Source organism: Cygnus atratus, chromosome 5 (genome assembly GCF_013377495.2).
Source record: "Cygnus atratus isolate AKBS03 ecotype Queensland, Australia chromosome 5, CAtr_DNAZoo_HiC_assembly, whole genome shotgun sequence".
Lineage (NCBI taxonomy): Eukaryota > Metazoa > Chordata > Aves > Anseriformes > Anatidae > Cygnus > Cygnus atratus.
Genome location: NC_066366.1, coordinates 26,732,410 through 26,751,514, shown reverse-complemented (window position 1 = coordinate 26,751,514; position 19,105 = coordinate 26,732,410). Strand labels below are relative to the sequence as shown.

The following is a 19,105-nucleotide window of genomic DNA, read 5'->3' as shown; positions in this document are numbered from 1 at the left end:
TATTTTTGGAGAATGTGTGGCACCTTATGAAAATTCTGGTCATTTATAGCATTGAAAGAATAGTATTTCATAGAATCACATAATCCTTAGGGTTAGAAGGGACCTTAAAGATCATCCAGGTCCAGTCCCCCTGCCATGGGCAGGAATTCCACCCATGAAATCAGGTAGCTCAAGACCTCATCCAACCTGACCTTGAACACCTCCAGGGATGGGGCATCCACAGCCTCCCTGGGCAACATGTTCCAGTGCCTCACTACGCTCTGAGTGAAGAATTTCTTCCTAATATCTAATCTAAATCTCCCCTCTTTTGGTTTAAAACCATTCCCCCTTGTCCTTGTCATTATCTGACAGCAAAAAATTGCTCTCCATCGTTTTTATAAGCCCCATTTATGTACTGAAAAGTTGCAATAAGGTCAGCCCAGAGCCTTCAATTTTGTTGTGTTTGATGTGGTTTTAAATAGTTATTGAAAATTGAAAAATCCTCTTTTGAGCATAAGTATACTTTATTGTCAAGTTTACCCAAGGAAAGATTTTATTTGTAAATGGCAACAAATGCAGACATAAGCAAACTTACAAGAATCTGCACATCTGATAAGCATAGCAAAGTCATTGTGCATTCACTTGCTTGATGAAGGACCATGAGGTACAGTTATTTATACCTGATTTCCATGGTCTGCTTGCTGTTGTTTACAAGGCATAACCTTTTGCAGACCTTGCAGCCTCAGGAAAAAAAAGAAAAAGTTAGTGGTCCCAGTGATCCTTTTATTTTAGAAGACAAGAAACAGGGGTTGAGATGGACAGATGGACAGAGAAGGCTGTTCAAAAAAGGAAAGCTAGACAGGTTGATAAACAATTGAATCTGCACAGTTGGCAGCCATCCTGGCAAAGAAACCTAACAGTGCTTACGTATAACTGTATGTACGTTTTTCTGTTTGTTGGCATTATTCACCAGAATCAATAGTGTATATTCTTCTAAACATTGTGTGTTTTTTTTTCTTGATAGCCTGAAAAAATACTAATATTCTAAGTACCAAGATTCTGATTTAACTAAAGTGCAGTTATTTCATATCTGTGTAAGTTCCCCTAACTGTCCTCAAATGATTTTTGTTTTCTGGAGGATGGGAAGAATTACATTACTTTATATGGGCCTCAGAGCATGAAGCAAAAAAACCTCTTTTTTGGGAACAAATCCAAAATGTTTTAAATATGTGATACTTTACATCCCTATTCCATCTTTTTCTATATTTTTCTCTCCCACCCACTACATATCCAAGTGCTGTTCTCATATGTATAGGGGGTCTAGAGGGGAGGATATGCCACATTGGAATTCATCTTGACAAGTTGCAGTAAATAAACATTTCTTACTTTTCAATTTTAAAGTCTTCATTGGTTTATCCCGTGGGGTGGCTTTTTCCTCCCATTCTACATTGCTAAGAAAATATATAGAAAATTTCCCTGTATTCAGTTCTCTCATCATTGCTTTCTTTCAGCAGAATGACTCACTGTTGCTCTGGATTCCCTGTGCATGTTATCACAACTCTGTGAACAAACTCACTCTAACGTTAGCCTGACATCATCTTTATTTCATCTTTATTGTCCCTGACATTAAACCGGATGGGCCAAAGGAGACGATCTGTGTCTCATCATTTTAGCAGCACTTAGACAATATACTTAGCACACTTTCTACCATATTTCTCCTTTGACACCATTCCTCTTCTGGGAAAACAATACAGTAAGTCAGCACTCTGTAGGTATTCTTTTTTAGCTAGCTTCTGTTAGGAGTTATATCTATCATATTTCAGCTCAGATGATCTCAGGGCAAAGAGGAAATATATTTGCACTTCTATTGCCTTGAGTGGAAGAAAATATCTTGTCTAAGTAATGTGATTCACAGTGAAACATCACTGGTCTAATAAGTAGGACTGCTTTTACTCAATTCTGTCATCCCTGAGCTCCTTCATCTCTGCTGTCTGGAGTCCCCTGAAGTCTCCATGAGTAGGAACCCGCAGTTATTCCATTGGTGTAAGGAACCTTGCTTGGCTTTCAGCTTCATCAGGTCTTTACTGGGGTACAAAATGCATTTCACAAAACCTCTTCAGTGGTTTTAACAGGATTTCACTGTAAACTTCTATAGTGTAGAGTGTTTGTCTGTAAAGATCATTTCTTAGAGACATCCTCTAGTCCTGTGGTGACTTTTGAGGTTACAGATCACTTCAAGCAACTGACAGGAAAAGTTAATGAAAAACAGCAAGGTGAATGCATAAAGGACCTAGAATCTCATAATGAATCTAAAGAATGCCTGGCTATGAAAGCTGCAGCAAGCAGTAGGCTTTGTACTGCAGCAAAACTTCCAGGTTGGGTGAACTGCAGAGAGTGGGATTTCCTTTCCCTCCACCAATGCCCAAACTCACACCATCATCACCTCCTCCACCTGCATAGAGACTGCAGTGCTTTAAGAGGTAGAGTCTAGGTCTACGAGACATAGAAGAGGAGCTGAATTATTGCTAGCGATGTTCTCATTGTCCCTCTCATGCGTGTAATAAATGTTTGCTTATGACCTGAGTGTCTAAACAAATAAAACTTTGGTTTTGGTACAACTTCAGTAGTGCAGCCCTATCAAATTTAGGTCCTTGAAAGCTCCAATTTGCTCTGGCTGTCTTTTGATGTTACTCTGGCAAACAGCCCTGGCTATTCTGTTCTCAGCCTGTTTTTTCAGGTGGAGTGCTGTTGTCATTGTTGTTTGCCCTGAATGCTGCATTTAGAAAAAGACAAGTGTGTCCTAGGGGCCAAATACGTACAGAGGTGTGAGGAACCCTGAGTTCTGATCATGGCCAACCAAGTTCCTATCAAGCATATATAAGCAATTACAAGTCTATGGGACATTATTTTTGTTAATCCATCCCTGTATCTTGCAACTTTCTGACCATGTCCCACACAGAGAAGTCATGTAACTAACCAAGGTAGACAACAAATCAGTGCAGTGTGCAGTTCAGGAGGGCAGGTCCTGCACCATCCTGCACTGAGAAGGACTGTGCCTTTGATGTAGTGTCTTCTCGTGCTCCCAGAGTTGTGAATGGCTGTTTTGCTCTCAATATACATCTTATATAATTTATATATTACAAAATATTACAAACACTTTATATTAGCTTGGATAAGGGCTATACAAAAAAAAAAAAAGCTGGTCTTTTTTTATCATTATTAAAATATGTGACTATTAATTGTGAAGGAAGGAAGGAAGGAAGGAAGGAAGGAAGGAAGGAAGGAAGGAAGGAAGGAAAGAAAGGTCCCCAAGGTCCCCAAACTAAAAATAAAAACAGTATTCCTGGAAGAAGACAAAAGATTTCAAGAGAAGCAGACACTTTTCTCTGCCACATTTATTTGATTGAAAACCTAATCTTCTATTTTTAAGTTTCATCTTACTATTTTTCACTTTTTAACAGAAAACAAAAAAGCAAAGGATTCCATTAAGCAGTCTGTGAGGAATTTTCCGTGCATCTCACAGATCCGTGCACTCCATGCTCTATTGTTCTCTCTTGACAATGTATCAGCAGCAACAAAAAAAAGGTTAAAAGGAACATGGAAGGAACTGCATGGTTCTGAAGGCCAAATCTGGCCTTTTGTACTTTGTCAGGATAAAACACTCATTCAAGTGTTCATAACCATCACTCCTAAATATCAATTAAGATGAAGTGACATTAGAAGTTTGTAAAAATATGAGAACCAGTTAAGCAGAAGTTGTTTTTAATTCTTTTTGACACACTGAAACGGTTTTTCGTTGCTACCACTAGAGAGGAACTTCTGTCCTGTGTTGCAGAAACCACTCAACAATACCAGGCTTCAGGCTGCTGGCTGTCTGCTCTGGCCCAGGCCATTCTCGTTACTGCTCCTGCCTTGGACTGGTACAGTTTCTGATGCTGCTTCTCGTTAGAATCTTGTGCCAGTGTCATAGGCATGTCATAGGCAGTTTTAACCTTCAATTGAGGTATGGGAAGGGATTCTAAAGCAAGAGGAATTTCACCTGGTATTTTATACGCTTTGAAGTTGGGGTGGAGAGGTATCAGGCAATCTCCTAATATTCTCCCTCACCACCACCCCTTTTTAATACCCAAATGACAGCACTATTACTGTTACCCTGGAGCATGCTAGACAGTACAGTAATCTCCTTTACAGTAAACACAAGCCTTGAATTACCAATGGAACAGACTAGAAAATTTCTGACAAAACATTTTCTGGTAGGAATTTGCCAGTTCAGTCAAATTGGTATGTTTTGCAGTGACACTGGGATTTTCCTCTGGTTCTCCTAGATGCCCGGCAGCCTGGGAGCTGCTCAGCAGCTGGGACTCCAGCAGTTAAGGGTGCTGCTGCTCTGGAGCAGGTCAGTGAGGAAAAGCCTTCCAGGGCAACCCCCCTAGCCTGGCTCAGGAGATCTCAGTGCTCACAGGACCAATGCTCTGGGGAAGCCTAGGAGATGACCTGCTCCCACGCTGAAGCTTTATTGCATTTCACAGACAATTATGAAATGTTTGGCTTTTGTTCCAAACTGGAATAAACCCAGATTTCGAAATATCAAGATCCTGTGTGAAAGTCAATTAGTTCTCTCTGCAAAGCTGAAACTATGACCACACACTTCCCACGTGTAGCACCTGCATGGAGATGTCAGTGCTGAAAATCTGGCAATGCTGATGGGGTTGTGTTCAGCACTCCAGTAGATCAATGGCTGGAACATAGCATTCTTCTTTACCTATTAGAAGTGCAGATCTTCTGGAACTGCAAAGCTGCACAATTGCCTGATGCTAGAAAGAACAAACAGGGAAGACATTAGATATTAGGTGACATTAGATATAACTTGGAATTTTCTTTCATTTAAGGTTTTAAGATACGCTTGTGGTGCAAACTAATACACATTGATTTCCCAATACCTTCGGAAGATAATGATCATGTGTGAAATACATAGAGAGAAGGCTTTTTTTTTTTTTTTTTGACATGTTCAGTGGCTGAACTTCTTACAAGAGGCTCTTCTCTCCTTATAAGAAGTGACTTGTTCTAAATATCCTGTCAACAAGGTAATTAATTTTCACTAATACATTTTTAAAATATATATTTTCATGGTAAAGTTTCATTTATCCCCTTCAGTGGGCAGTGTAAAATGAATTTCTAGTGCATAGTTCAGGTCAACTTATACTCAAACTGCTGTTCCCATGGGACTGAACAAAGCTACATCTTTTATACACTCTTTATCCTGCAGATGGTTATGTTATTACACACAAAGCTCACAATAATCTTCTTCCAAGCACAGTCCCCAGTAATATTTTTCCAAGCTGCATGTTGAACGTAGGCAGGGGAGGCAAGAAGAAATTTTGTGATTCTCTTCAATGAAATAATGAACATTACACTTCTGTAAGCTTATATGTGCAAATACATCTAAGAGGAAGCAATCTGCAAATAAACATACTGCAGTTCTAAGAAAGAAGCCACATCTCATACCTTTTTTGCTACTGTCAATCTGAAGTTGGGACAAAACATGCTGCAGATACAGCAGTGATAGCCTTGGTTGGTGGCCACTGTGTGGTGATGGAGGTGTCTACATCAGGGCTGGTTATGAATAACCTGTCCCCAAGGGATTGCACTTCAGCTGGTACAACTGCAAGTGCTCTAAAATGATACATGAAGTCTTTCAGCACTCTAAAAGAGCATAACTTTATAGAATAATTTTATTTAAAATCCTTCTATCAAATGTAGGAGAAAAGTCTTACAATTTAATTTACTAGAATTGAATTTTGTAGAACAGGTCAATGACACCTGTAGGAGGAAGCTCTAAATCCTAAATCCTTCAGTTTGTAAATGAGTGCTTTTGTTCTTGAATTTATCTGGTATGTTTGAAGAGTACCACACCTTAGAGTCTTTCCTGTTTCATGAACAGCATTTTTGTTATGTAGTGTAGTATCTTTGTATTTCTGTGAAGCCTCTAGCAAAAGCCCCGTGATGCATTTATCTTTGCACGTGAAAGGCCATGTGAGATTATTACCTACCATGGGAATATGGTAAATCAAGTGAGTGCATTTTCCTGCTAATTCAACAAAGCTGCCATATGGTTACGCTGAGATGTATATATGTTACATAGCATTTGCTGCTAAGTGGGGATGTATTTTCTTAGATGTAACTAATTTGCTGTATGTATCTAAACCACAATATGCTGTAACAACAGCTTTTGTCCACTCCCTTGCAGCTCAGCTGGGGGTATTCTGAAACTTTCTGGTTCTAAGAATTGTTTCCTTCCGTGTCAACGTTAATAATTTCTGTTCAGGACCTCCCAGTTGCTTCCTTTCTATTTTAAATAAAATGTGTATGACACAATTAAAAATAGGAGTTATTGGAAGACTCCAGGCAAATATATTCTGTGCCTCTTCAAGAGGCTTTTGCAATATAGATTCGGTTCTCCTTCTGAAGGAAACTTTTGGCTGGAGTGCATGCTCTTTTACTAGATTTCAAAATAGCAAACCAGAACATAAGGACAGAAGTTGTTTTTAGATACCCGAGAAGTAGATTTATACCCGTGTTAGAGTGATTAACCTCACTAATCAACCAGTGCCTCCTTGTATTGAGCCTGGAGAGCAGAATTTGGAGTCCATGCAGCATAGCAGCACTCTGAAACATATGGAAAACTCTCATTGCAGGGAGGAAGCTGGAATACTTTGTTGTACTGTGGAGGAAAATGAAATGAGTTTGTTATGGAAAGATCAGAATCCTTAACCTACTGGATTTTGACATGCTGTTTGAAACACAGACCCGCAGTGCTGCCCTTTGGAAAAACTGAACCTTAGCGTAAGTGTACTGAACATGCACAAAGTTTGTTTTTCTAGGGTGAATAAACAGCAACATTGTTACAAAGCTATTTTCATATTTCCTTGGTGCATGACTAAATTTTAATGATTTTTTTTAATCACTGAATGAGGCTTTCATATTTCTCAAGCTATTCAAGACCCTCCCACTCTCGCAGTCCTCAGAGCTTTGCCGCCCGCCTTACTCAGAGGACATTCCAGACTTGTCACTGCACAGCTGCTCTTGGCAGCCAGCCTTCTGTGCAAGGACTTTGCCAAAGCATCGCTTGGACCCCCCAAACACTCCTGAAACAATGGCTGATAGTATGACATTTGCACAAACACTAAATATATTTTTGCCTTAGAATGAACTTATTTCAGTTATAAAATGTGTTGTATCTTTGATGTCACTGGATTTACTCTCAAAGCCTACTGTGGAAACTACCTCGATGCCGTATGTTCTACATACAGGCTGGTGGGCAGAATAAGCCTAAAACACGGAGCTGGTGATAAGATTCACTATGTTCTATTTGGTGTATGCTTGCTCTTTGCTCAGGGAGTTATACTTTGTAAATTTTTGAAGTGCTTGCTTTAAAGATCAGCCATGTAAAGAAATAAAAGGTTAGAAATCTACTTGGAAGAGGTTTCTTTCCTTTTCCTTACGTGCTGAATTTCACACTGGTCATTTCACATGCCTCGTCCTCAAGTATTTGATTACAGACAGTGAAAGGCAGGAGGGCATGTATTTCTGTTATATCATGTGTGAATGCCAGAAAGAGTTTGATGCAGTTTATAGTAAATAATTAAAAAAAAAAAAAAAAAGGCAGATAGGAAATTATCTTTGAAAAAGCTATGTTAGACCTCAGAGGTCTTGAGTGCTTCACACAACTATTCTCTATAATTTTTATCATCCTCAAAGTATTTTGAACCAAAGCACTAGGAATTCTTCCTCCACAAAGGAAAAATGCACGTTAGAAATAGTGGCAATTAAACATTGCAAAAATGCTTAGAGACTTTTCAACATAGTGTATTAAAAATATATGTCAGGTTCTGCATTTTTTAATCCAAGAGAAGCTAACTTTCCAATTTAAAATCATTATTTTGGTTTAAACCGAATGTGGTGCTGGTGAAACATGCCCCCTCAAAAAATCAGAAATCCTTTTTGCATATAGCAGGAAGGGCATGTGGCAAGAACAATGAAAACGTGCCTCCTACCAGTGTTGGTTTGAGGGAACTTGTCTGGCCGCAACTGAGCAAAGTGCCTCAACGTGCATTCTAAAGGAGGGTGTGCTTAAGTCCCAAATGAAATTATTTGCTTGGAGGGAATCAGTCTCTGCCCACTGGCACCTTATTTCAGCTGTGTATTTCTCCAGCATGGATTTCATCCTTGTTATGCACTGTGGAACAGAAATATTTTTTTTAAGGCCAAACTCAAATTATTATTTTTGTTCAGGAAGAAAGCATTTTTTATTGTTTTTTATTTGTATTTTAAAAATTCTAGATGGGAATTCCAAACATTCAAAACACTAGTAATTCTAGTAACATATTTTAGTCTCTTTTTCAACAGTGTTCTTTCTCAGTTCTTGGTTTGAACCTAACTAAAGAACTGGAAATGGCAATTTTCTCATTAATATTGCTGTGGGCAAGTAGAGGAAAAAAGTTCTAATACTTGGGAAAATAATAAGGCCTCTCAAGAAATAAATCAGTATTTTGCAATTGCTGCTTTCTTCTAAAAGTTTTTTTTTTTTTTTTTTGTAGGCCGCTCATTTGGAAACATTAAACACAATTACAATTTACTGAACTATAAGGACGTTTTTATCAATATTGATTGAAACAGTTGTTCTTAGAGATGTCTTAGAAAATATTGGTTACTGTGCAATTTGCTTTGATTAGGTAAGCTTTTTAATGGCAATTACTGGAAATTAGATGAACCTATGAAGCTGGAAACCAAAGTTCAGGCTCATGCTACTGCTAACAGGTTACAGTTACATGAGACCTTTTTCTCAGTTATCATGCTACCTCTTTTATTTGATCTTTGTACCTTTCTATCCTGCATACAGTAATTTTAATTTCATAAAATATGGAATGCACTTCTAAATCTGATAAATTCTTAAAACATAAATTTATTATTTAATATTTTTTAAATTATTTTTAGACATGAACCTCAAAAGTTGTACTTTCCAATAATACTCTGCATGCATGCATCATTTGATCACCTTTTGAAGTTGGTGTAGTAGTAAGATCAGAAATGTGGCATGAAGTTGTTCATTTTATTTCCTTTGCTCAACTTGCAAGTGCTATAAGTTTATTCCCTATCACCGAACTGCCAGCTCTAGTGCCAATCCAAATGGAAAGTCCATGATATGAAAAAATGAAAAGACAAACAATTATGAGACAGATTTCTCCAAAACAAAGTTTAGTTCGCTTAGAACAGGATGACTCAACCTTCCCTGTAGAAAGCTAGTTACCTTTTCACTGGGGAATAAGAAAACACTGAATGTACTTTTATACTAACTCCTGTAATGTAGAATTTTTCTTTTCTTATGCAATTGGTTTTGTTTGTCATACACAACTTCTCAACTTGTGATTAAACATCCAAACATTACCTATTTATTGACTCAGCTAGAATGGAATCCGTGGGCCTACTAGTTAAGTGACATTTTACAGCTGTGCTAATGTCTTTGTTGTTCTGACTTGAAGTCCAAAGTGCAACAGATTCATCTGATGCTAGTACTAGGATTCATCTGATTTATTATTTTTCTTAATTATATCATTTATGCCTACAAAGACATTGAATGAAATGGCACTCTAAATCTCTGCAGACTGGAGAGTTCTGTGAAGTGTTGTAAACTATTTTTAATTCTTTATGGAAACTAATATAGGGCAAATAAGATCATTATCTTTATATTCCAAATGAATAAAATCTTAAGAGATTCCTTTACACTCTTTCGAGAACGTGCAATTGGTTTCTTTTACATGTTAAAAAGCCATAAAATTCCACACCTCATTGGCACATGAGTTCTTACAAATGTTAGAGAAAAAATTGAAGACGTTTTACCATGCTTTGCCTAGGCTGAGTTCATAGGGACTGTTGATGAAAACCTGTATGATTAGCAGAACTATTAGTTATTTTGCTATCAGTAAAATATAGCTGAAGTTACAAAACAACTGTTCAGCTGCTAACAGGCAGAACTAGTAGTTCAGCCGCTGACAGACAAGAAGTGATGAGAGGCATTAGTGATTTAATATTGTCAGTGATTTTGTTTTTTATGGCAACAACAAACAATTTCTTACTAAAATCCACAGGGGGCTCATGACTAACAGAAAGTAACCAGCCCTCAACTTTCCCATACAAGGTCTACTAGTTAAAAATAAATAAATGTGAGCTGAACTACTGAGGCCTGCATTGAAATGTCTCATCAAGTGGTCTGGGATAAAGTTCAAGGAAATAAAAGAAGATGAAAAAAAATAGTTGCATTAATTAATCACAGGATGACTAAATCTCCAGGAAAAAAGTCCAATGTCTAGGTAATCTTAGAATGTACCAGAAGAGGCATTTTCAATAGAATGTATTAATGCTTTTGTACACAGCTCTGGGAGACCTAATCCAAAATGAAAAATGTGTACAGCTCTCATCCCCCTTCTTTGAGGAAAATAAGGGGACTGGAACAAACACTTTACCAAATCTAGTGAAGCAAATATAAAGATGTAAAATTGTTTTCTTGAAGTATAGCCAGAATAAGCATCAGTGAGGAACAAAGAGACATGCAATATGAAGAATAAAGCATGAATTTAGACTGGAGATTAAAAAGTTTCTGACTCTCAAAAGAGTGAGTTTCTGAAACAATCAATGGGAACACAAAAAGAATGAATATGATGCAGTTGCCTACACCTCAGTCATACAGATTTGCTGAACTTGGTATGTGTGTAATCTAAATTGAAAGCAAGGAAGAGGTTAAAGACAAAAATTCGAAGGAATGTGCTTCAGTATTTTTTTGAACAGGCATGCTTTATTTTGTAGGAATACATAGAAAAGCTGTATGTAAATATGCAGAGTTAGACACTAAGCCAGTAGCCATTCCATTTCTGGAAATCTGAACAATGATATAATTAAGATAATTATTATCAGTAGGCAATGTTTATTAATCTACATTGACAGAGCACCTTTTCTCTCAAAGAATATATAAAGCCTCTTTTGACTTCACCAAACTAATGGCCTGTGTGGATACTTTACTGTCCAAACTGAGTTTAGGAGAAGTTCTGGTCAAGATACCAGCTTCTGTCCACCTGTACAGACAACAAACACTCTGAATCTGTGCAATCTATAAACTTTAGAGATCAGTTTATCTGCTCTTGGTGCATTTATTTCACTTACTGTAACCTTGTCATATTGTTTTTGAGATGAAATATGCAGAATTAATCACAATATTTAAGGGGAAGCTGTTTGACAATAAAGATGTATATTTTTCCGTATTTATACCTCTCTCATTCCTTATAAAGTCTGAGGTCTTGTTTGCCTTTTTTTTTTTTTTTTTTTTTTTGTCAGCAGCTGAACAGGAGCAGAGGTTTTCACTAACCTTGAAGTTAAAACTTGCAATGCGAATGTAAGACTTGCCAACTAGTGGTTTTCAATACAGTTTTATTTTTTCCCTTTCTGTTTCACTCTGTGTTTGGAAATGATACAAAAGCAGTCGTTGTTTGTCTTGGTATTCAGATAACAAACAAAACTAGGAGGATTTCAGCATGGACCAAAGTTACATTTCTCTTTAAAACACTCAATACATAGTTTCTTAATGAGTGTTTCTTGTGTGCTTTCTGTGTTGGCGATGCTGTTGCTCTATAATACCACCTTGTTTATAACCTCTCTGCTGTACAAAAAAGAGTTTTCCAAATCCCAAGTGTGACGCACCTCCTACTGTGGGAGCAGAGATATGTCTGGCTCTTGAGGCCTTTCTGGTCAGGGCTTGAAGGCAAACGAATTGGCAACCTAAAGAGCCTTTGTCATTAAAGACCTAAAGATAATGTAGAAAATGGACACAGGACTTTTCAAACTGCATATGGTTCCTTGAGTATGGGAAGCAAGGTAAGGCGGTTGTGTCTGTAATATAACCTTTTAAATTATATCTGGCTTACAGGCAAATTCAAAGCATTTGAGAAGAACTTAAACAGCAGCTTATCATTTCTTTGTAATGAAATATGGTGTATGCTATTTATTTATTTATGCATACATTTACCTATCTTGCCATGTTCCCTGGAAGCAACTGGTCAGATGCTATCCAGTATATAGAAGTAGAAAATAAGAACCCAAACACCTTAGAAGATAAGGAGTAGGAGAAGAGGGGCTCTTGAAAGAGAGATTGCTGGGGAACTGAAAGGGATCAATCAGCCAGTATCAGGCCAATGTCTGTTGACACCATATACCAGTACCTAAACAAGCAAGGTCTGAAGTATGGAAGAGAACATGAGGGAGAAGCGCATCTAAGCCAGACAGGGAAGCTGCAAAAGTAATGCCATAAACAAAGAAATCTAGAAATGGTTCTCACCTCTCTGACAGCCAGGAACTAAAGAGAACTGGCTATGAAGATAATCCTGTTAACTAAAACTTATGTAGTTGTGGAGCAAGCAGCTAAGGACACATGCAGAGAACGGATGAGGAGAGAATTGGATAGGTGTAACGTGAATAAAAGTGTTAAGAAGTGAGAATTGGTAGAGAATGGAAGGTTAGAGTGAAAAGCATGAGTACAAACAAGGTGAGAAGATAAAGAAGGGTATGGATATAGGATCTGAATTTTTGCTGCTGGGAGAAGACGGTGATTAAGATAAAGAGCAGGAAACAATCTATCTTAAAGGACACAAAGCATAGGGAGGAGAGAGGTGGAAATGGAGAAAACAGGATCATTATGGGGAGGGAAGGCAGAGGAGGTTTGTAAAAGTGTCCAAGTATCAATGGTTGTGTCAAAAGAATACAAGTACATCGTGGAAGTTCTTAAAACTGGGCAGTGCAGTAAACGTGCTGCTGTGCAGACCTGCTCAGGTAGCTGTTTTGTCAAGCATAGTTTTCTTGTTCATTACTGAATCATATTTTTCCAAGTTAAAGAAAAAAGAACCTGGGATGTTTTCTTGAGAATCTAGCTGATGACAACATATTTACTGAACTTCTCACAAAAGTCATTGCATAAATATTTGACTCTGATTGTGATTTCAGCAAGTTTATTTCCAAGAGCTAGATTTATAGATAAAATTCCATGTACCCAGTCTCCAAGCAAAACAATGAAGACTGAGAATATGAGAGACAAAGTTACTGTTTTTTTTTTGTAACATATTATTTTCAGTTACTCATTTTTGTGTTTGGATATAAATCACAGAAACTAACTGAAGCTAGCTGGAGAACATCCCTTCAGCTGTAATAATTTGCATTTCAATGTTAAAACCTTTTGCCCCCTCCTCGCTGGGCACTCAACAAAGTCCCTGCTGCAGTTTTTAGCCAAAAAGTCCTGCAAAGCAAGGCAAAATCTGAACAATGCTGAATTAAAAGATTGAAGTAATATATGACTATTCAGGCTAACATAAATGTAGAGTTCCAGCTATAATCTGATTTAAGTGATTGCATAATGCAGAGACTTTGTTTACACTGGTCGAGTAAATTCCTGATTTGCAATGGAGACCTGAATCAATTGAAAGTTCTCTAACTTTTTCCACAGTCATATTTTTAGAGAATAAACTGTTGGACATAAGGAAGTATGCAAGGAAATGAACAGGTTCCACCTTCCATCACTTCAGTGAGCTGGGCCACTCTCTGCTTGAGAATGGAGTTGAGAGTTTACTTACTACTGAGCCTGATGAAAATAAATGGAAAATCTATTAAGTCTCTTGCTACTTTGTCTACTTTTTTTTTTTTTTTTTTTGGATCAAAATCTCATTACTTTAAAGTACGTTGCTGAAAGTTTGAAATCATATGCCTAAAATGTGCATCCTTGTTACTTGAAATCAGTAATAATTCTAGCAATAGCTGAAAAAAAAGTAATATCAGGAGTGTGAATTGGTGTAGCTAAGATTATAAATTGGCACTGTATATGTCTTCTTCAGCACATGAAAGCCAATGGAAGTTTTGTCTGGATAAGGACTTAGTGCCCAGCATGTCAGGGCCTCATCCTGGCTTTACTTGTTTTCACATTCTTTTTATGATTTGCCATAGAATATGTGTGAAGAACTTATTCTTCCTGAGGACTAAGGAAACCTTTCAAACACTGTTAGCAGGCCATGCATTTTCCTACTTCTTCATAGAATCTAATTTAAATATCCAAAAAATTTATGTGGTAGTTTGCATTAAGTCAAATCTGATGAGCTTTGGGTTTCTCAGCCCCGCCATAAAGGAAACAGTTAGCTAATATGGGAGATGAGAAGCTTTTACTCTTTAGCTATATCCCAAAGGAAAAATAAGGTCAGGGAAAGGACATTGGGCTGTACAATATTTGGGAAGTGAGCTCTGCACAACATAAATTGAATATACAATTCAAGTACAAGCTTGGTAAAGGAATCCTCACTGTGTATATGAAATGTTTCCCTGATGAATAGTCAATGGCTCTGGTTTGTGTTTAAATTCTTCTCTCTACACTCATGCATCTAGGAAACTAGATTGGGAAAGATTCATTTCTGTCATTACCAGATTTACTGGAACAAACACAAACAAATTTGCTGCGAAAAAATTCTTTCTGAAAGAGGCACAGAAGTGGTGTCGTCAGGTGAGGAAGATATCTTTAGATATCTTTGAAGATATCTCTGGAAGATATCTTTGTCATGGCCTCCATAGAAAGGCTGGCTGAAAAGGTCAGGGATGCATTGAATAAGTATGATGTTTTGTTTTTCCAAAACATACCACCTGTTAAGAGTGATAAACGACACCATGTTTGAATATCGGATGTGTGCAACTGGCAATATCTTGTCACTTAGGCCTAGGTCTTCACCCACAGACAGATGATACATTTGACCTGGAAACATCCATGAGTTATTCCAGCCTTGATGAACCCTGAAGATCACTGATCTCTAAGAGAGGGAAAAAGAGCACAGTGTGGCCTTGACTGTGGCCTAACTGCACCTCCTGGCATGTCTGGCCCATGCTACCAATCTATTTTTAAAAAGGAGCAGCATGTCATCTGAAGAAACTGTTTTCAGCTTCTATTGCTGGAACGTGTTTAAAAGTCACTTTTCTCCTTACTAGCCAAAGAAAGGGGTTGAAGATTTTGAGAAAGGTATCTAAATATATCTATTAATTGATGAACTTGCTTGCTTTGTTGCTTGCAAGACAATAGATGACTTCTAATGATTGAATAAATGCTGGAGTAAATGGAGGGTTTAGCTAGAAATTGTTTTTTGTGGGAAGCTGTGTTGTGGTTGTGGCATAAAACAAATTCTTTGAAGACATAGAAAACATTAATCATTGGCATCTAAAGAGGAAAAAAATGTTAGTGATGTTTATTGAAGGCATCTTTAAATGCCATGTCTTATTACAAAACACGAAAGAACACAAGCTTCAACAAACCGCAGCAAAAGGGAGATTTTTTTCTTATATTACAAACTTTTGGAAGAGCTGAATTTCTGCTTTACGAGAGCAAGTATTTCTCACTCTATATTTAACCTTAAAGTAGGATGAAGGTACCGCAAAAATATATTTAATAGGCACCACTAAAATACTATATCATTCCCTGATGAAAATTATGAGTGGAAAGAGAGGTAAACTTGGAGGCAGAGAACGTGCCACCTTCCTGTAGCCTTAAGCAGTACAGTCACTAAGAACAACAGGTCTTTTTTGCTGGGCATACTTCTTCATAAAATAAAATAAAGACGAATGAGACTAAACTAAAGCAGACTCCAGCTTTTTTGGATATCCATGTAATGTCAAATTTTGCTTCTGAGCTCAGCTATACAAAGAAGTACTGCATGTATTTCAGGCCTTCAGCATGAAACGGATAATAGAAATGAATGGGATCAGCAGCTATTCCAGATTTACTCAGAATACTTGACCAAATTTAAAAAAAAAAAAAGTCTATTTATTAATTCTCTGAAATTGCATTTTAATATTCTTTACTTCAATATAATAACTATACTCCATTAAGTAAAGAAGTCAGTGGATGTTGTATAAATGCCATTTTAATATTGAAACCAGATGGAGGTATGTAGATGTTTTTATTAGATTCTGTTTACCATATATTTATAGTGAGATCACCTGCATTTCCAAGAAATAAAGGACAAATGTATGGAAAATTCAAGACAAAACTTTCTTGGCTTCCCTTTATCCTTGCAATCTTATTCATATTTTGCAGCTTTTGAGCAGGTAGAAGGAAATTGGCTACATTTCAGCTCTGGGCAACTCTGAAAATTTCTGGAGTAACATCTCACAAGAGTGGTTTTTTTGTTATTATCTCCTTATAGTGTTGTACCTAAGCAACAGTTAAAGGCAGTGGCCATTTTACAAATCTGTGCTCCAGACCTTTTTGTTTTTGTCTTTTACTACATGAAAAAAAAAAGCGGCCAAATCTATAAAAGGCCTATAACAAACTGCTGCTGCTGTCTAAAATCATCTGGAGTTCTCCCATTACTAGTGTATCCCAAACATTCCTAAACAATGAAAAAGGTTACTGTCTTACTCAAATTATTATTTTATTTCTGTCAGCTGATATAAAAACAATCCCTATTGGAGAACGGACAGCTATTTTTATGTATCTGAGGTATCCCTTGTTTTAATAAAGTTGTCACGACTTCTGCTTCATCTGGTACACAAGGAGTCAGGTGTTATATTGTTTGTCTGCTGTTTTGCCTTTTAACAACCAGTCCTAGCTTCTACATTTTTACTGTTGGCTTGGGTACTGATCCCAGACATAAGCTAAGTATTTTTACCTACTTATTATATCATAGTTCAAAAGCAATTTCTCAGTTGTTATACTTGTCATTAATATTATAACACTTCAGTAGGGTTCTTGTGTTCTCTGGATTCTTTGATTATGGTGAAGAGAATTTACCCTTTCATACTCTGCAGAACAGGTTTGATGTGGAAGTGGTCTTTCAGCCTAGTTTAAAGAATAACTTGCTGTCAAAAAGAACTGTGCAATGGGTCTGCTCTGAGCAGTAATATGGTCTAGATGACTTCCAGAGATCTCTTGCAACCTCCATAATTCTGTGTTTATATGTTTGTCTTACGGGTGTGTTGCCCTACATTTTAGTAACCTGTGCTTTGGAGCTACTTCCAAAGACAGAACAGTTTCCATTGTTATTGTTCCTGTACTGATGCTTGTTTCCTGTCTCAATTATAAGAATATTAAACAATCCCAAAGCTGCACTTCTGGAGCTGCTGGGATCTGTTATCTCCTCTTTGCTGTATTGTCAATACACCTGGGCCAGCATGTTGGGAGGGTGCAAGCTGGAGGGACTTATAGCCAAAGCAGCCCAACAGAAACCCTGGGATCTTGTGCAATCACACAGTTAGCACATGGGTGGATGCAACGGTGTTCTGTCTTTTCCTTTGTTTAATAATGTCTGTGTTTATAACAAAGCAGATTACACTCCCTACCAATATACGGAATCAGTACCTTGCATTGATCAGTAGCCAGGAGCAGCAGATTGAGAAAAAGAATAAACGAATAAGTTGCTTGATACACATTCATGTCAGTGCAGACAGACACACACAAAAGAAATAGACCTCTCTTTCTGTTTCCAAAGTGTAAGCAGATGGTTAGATTTGCAATAGCAGCATATTACCTCATAACTTGCTATCACAAGAAAATACAAAATGAAGCAGCAATTCTTGTGCCTGTTTCACTTTATTCAATAAGAATATGTATTGAACTGAACTTTGCAATATCCTTCAAATATTTATCAAGAGAGAACAGAGGTAGTGATGACACAATTTATTGCTAAATTACTTTTGTTTCCTGTAGACTTAACATGTTCCATTAGAGCTACCATAGAGTTCTTGCAAAATAGCATTTGGTGTTTTATCTTTTTAAATCATTACCTTGAATTCTATTTTCCTACACTAACAGTGAAGCACATTTAAAAAAAAAAAGGAAAAAAAAAGTCATGACAAGTGTACTGTTAGTTGGTAAAAGATGATGACAGAGGCTGCACTCCACTTCAAAGACATATCAGTCTTTTTAATAACATGCCAGTGGTAATCTTTCTGTGAGTTTCCAAACCAGAAAATGGAAAACACGTGAGGCTATTCTACTGTGAAAGGATGGTGTGTTAACTCTTCACCATTCCATTCACAAATTATGAACTACATGAATCTCTACCAATGAAAAGATAGAAGGCAAAGATGATGTATCCTGGCTTCTATTCTCTTAATTAAGTAAATAGAAATACCAGTTCCCTAGTCCATCTTGATGGTCTGTCAAACTAAATTAAAATAAAGGATCATTTGGTTATTTCAGTGCTTCAGTTAGTGAGATTTCAGTCATTCATGGCCTGCTGTCCTACTGTCTCAGAGGAAAACTCATGTAATTAGAAGTTTTTGGTAAGAGAATTCTGGAGAAGGTGAGATATGCAATACATACTTTTATCCCAGGAGTAAGAAGCAGTTTCTTCAACCCACTGGTCATACAGAAATTGGAACAAGGTGCTAAAACAGATCTCTTCTGCAAAAGCAAAATAATCTTTATAGTCAATACAATGAATTGTATCTGTTTATGTATATTGTATTGTAATGTGCTACCGACCAAAATCCATTTCCAAATATGGTTCCCCAAACAGATTTTTTATTTATATTTGGGCACATAAACACCTTTCGGCTAATCTATAAAATATCTGGCTTTCAGTCAAATTATGAGGAACTGGCTGTGTACCAGACTAATTAAAATAAAGCTGTTATTTAGGTATCTGGATATGCATTGAAGTTTTAATCCTAGGTCAGATCTCAGGTCACAATTTGTATAGACAAAGAATACTACATACTGTTTCCGTGGTAAAGTAAAAACCTCTAAAATGCGATCTATCTCCTTTCAGCTATACTCTGCATACACAGAAATGTGCACACATAGAAATGTGCTCGGATAGATGCCTGCTATGTATGAAGTAAACTTATGGAAAGGTGCATGGAATTTCTGTGAGAGCAGTTGTACTGCCAGTTTCTTCACTAGCTAATACCTTTCTTAGAAAACAGCTATTCCGAGCAAACCATTCTAGTTAAGTCATACTGTTTTACATACAGGATTTACTATATATGAGTCTTCACAAGACATTTGTGGACTCTTTTTTGTAGTACCCCATACTGTGATATAAAACACAGAGTTGCA

General features: G+C 37.1%; 2 long non-coding RNA genes across 32 annotated transcripts in view; one reads left to right on the top strand and one right to left on the bottom strand.

Annotated features, from left to right (window-relative positions):
* The window catches only part of LOC126913330 (uncharacterized), a 275,232-nt gene that overhangs the window by 157,170 nt on the left and 98,957 nt on the right, over positions 1-19,105 (top strand). For 3 of the 30 annotated variants that reach the window (XR_007708394.1, XR_007708397.1, XR_007708400.1), the window contains one exon: positions 6,675-6,822. The exons of 25 other annotated variants lie outside the window; for them this stretch is intronic. This is a non-coding gene — a long non-coding RNA (uncharacterized LOC126913330). Of the gene's footprint in view, positions 1-5,000; positions 5,064-6,674; positions 6,823-8,576; positions 8,712-19,105 lie in introns of those variants that run through there. 2 more of the 30 variants (XR_007708395.1, XR_007708401.1) reach the window with 2 other exon arrangements.
* LOC118244552 (uncharacterized) lies at positions 10-18,449 on the bottom strand. Of its 2 annotated transcripts, none has more exons than XR_004777573.2 (3): positions 18,368-18,449; positions 6,552-6,700; positions 10-4,793 (listed from the first exon to the last, which is right to left on the bottom strand). It is a non-coding gene; the product is annotated as an uncharacterized LOC118244552 (long non-coding RNA). The 2 variants fall into 2 exon arrangements; XR_004777572.2 differs by lacking the exon at positions 18,368-18,449 and adding an exon at positions 8,034-8,206.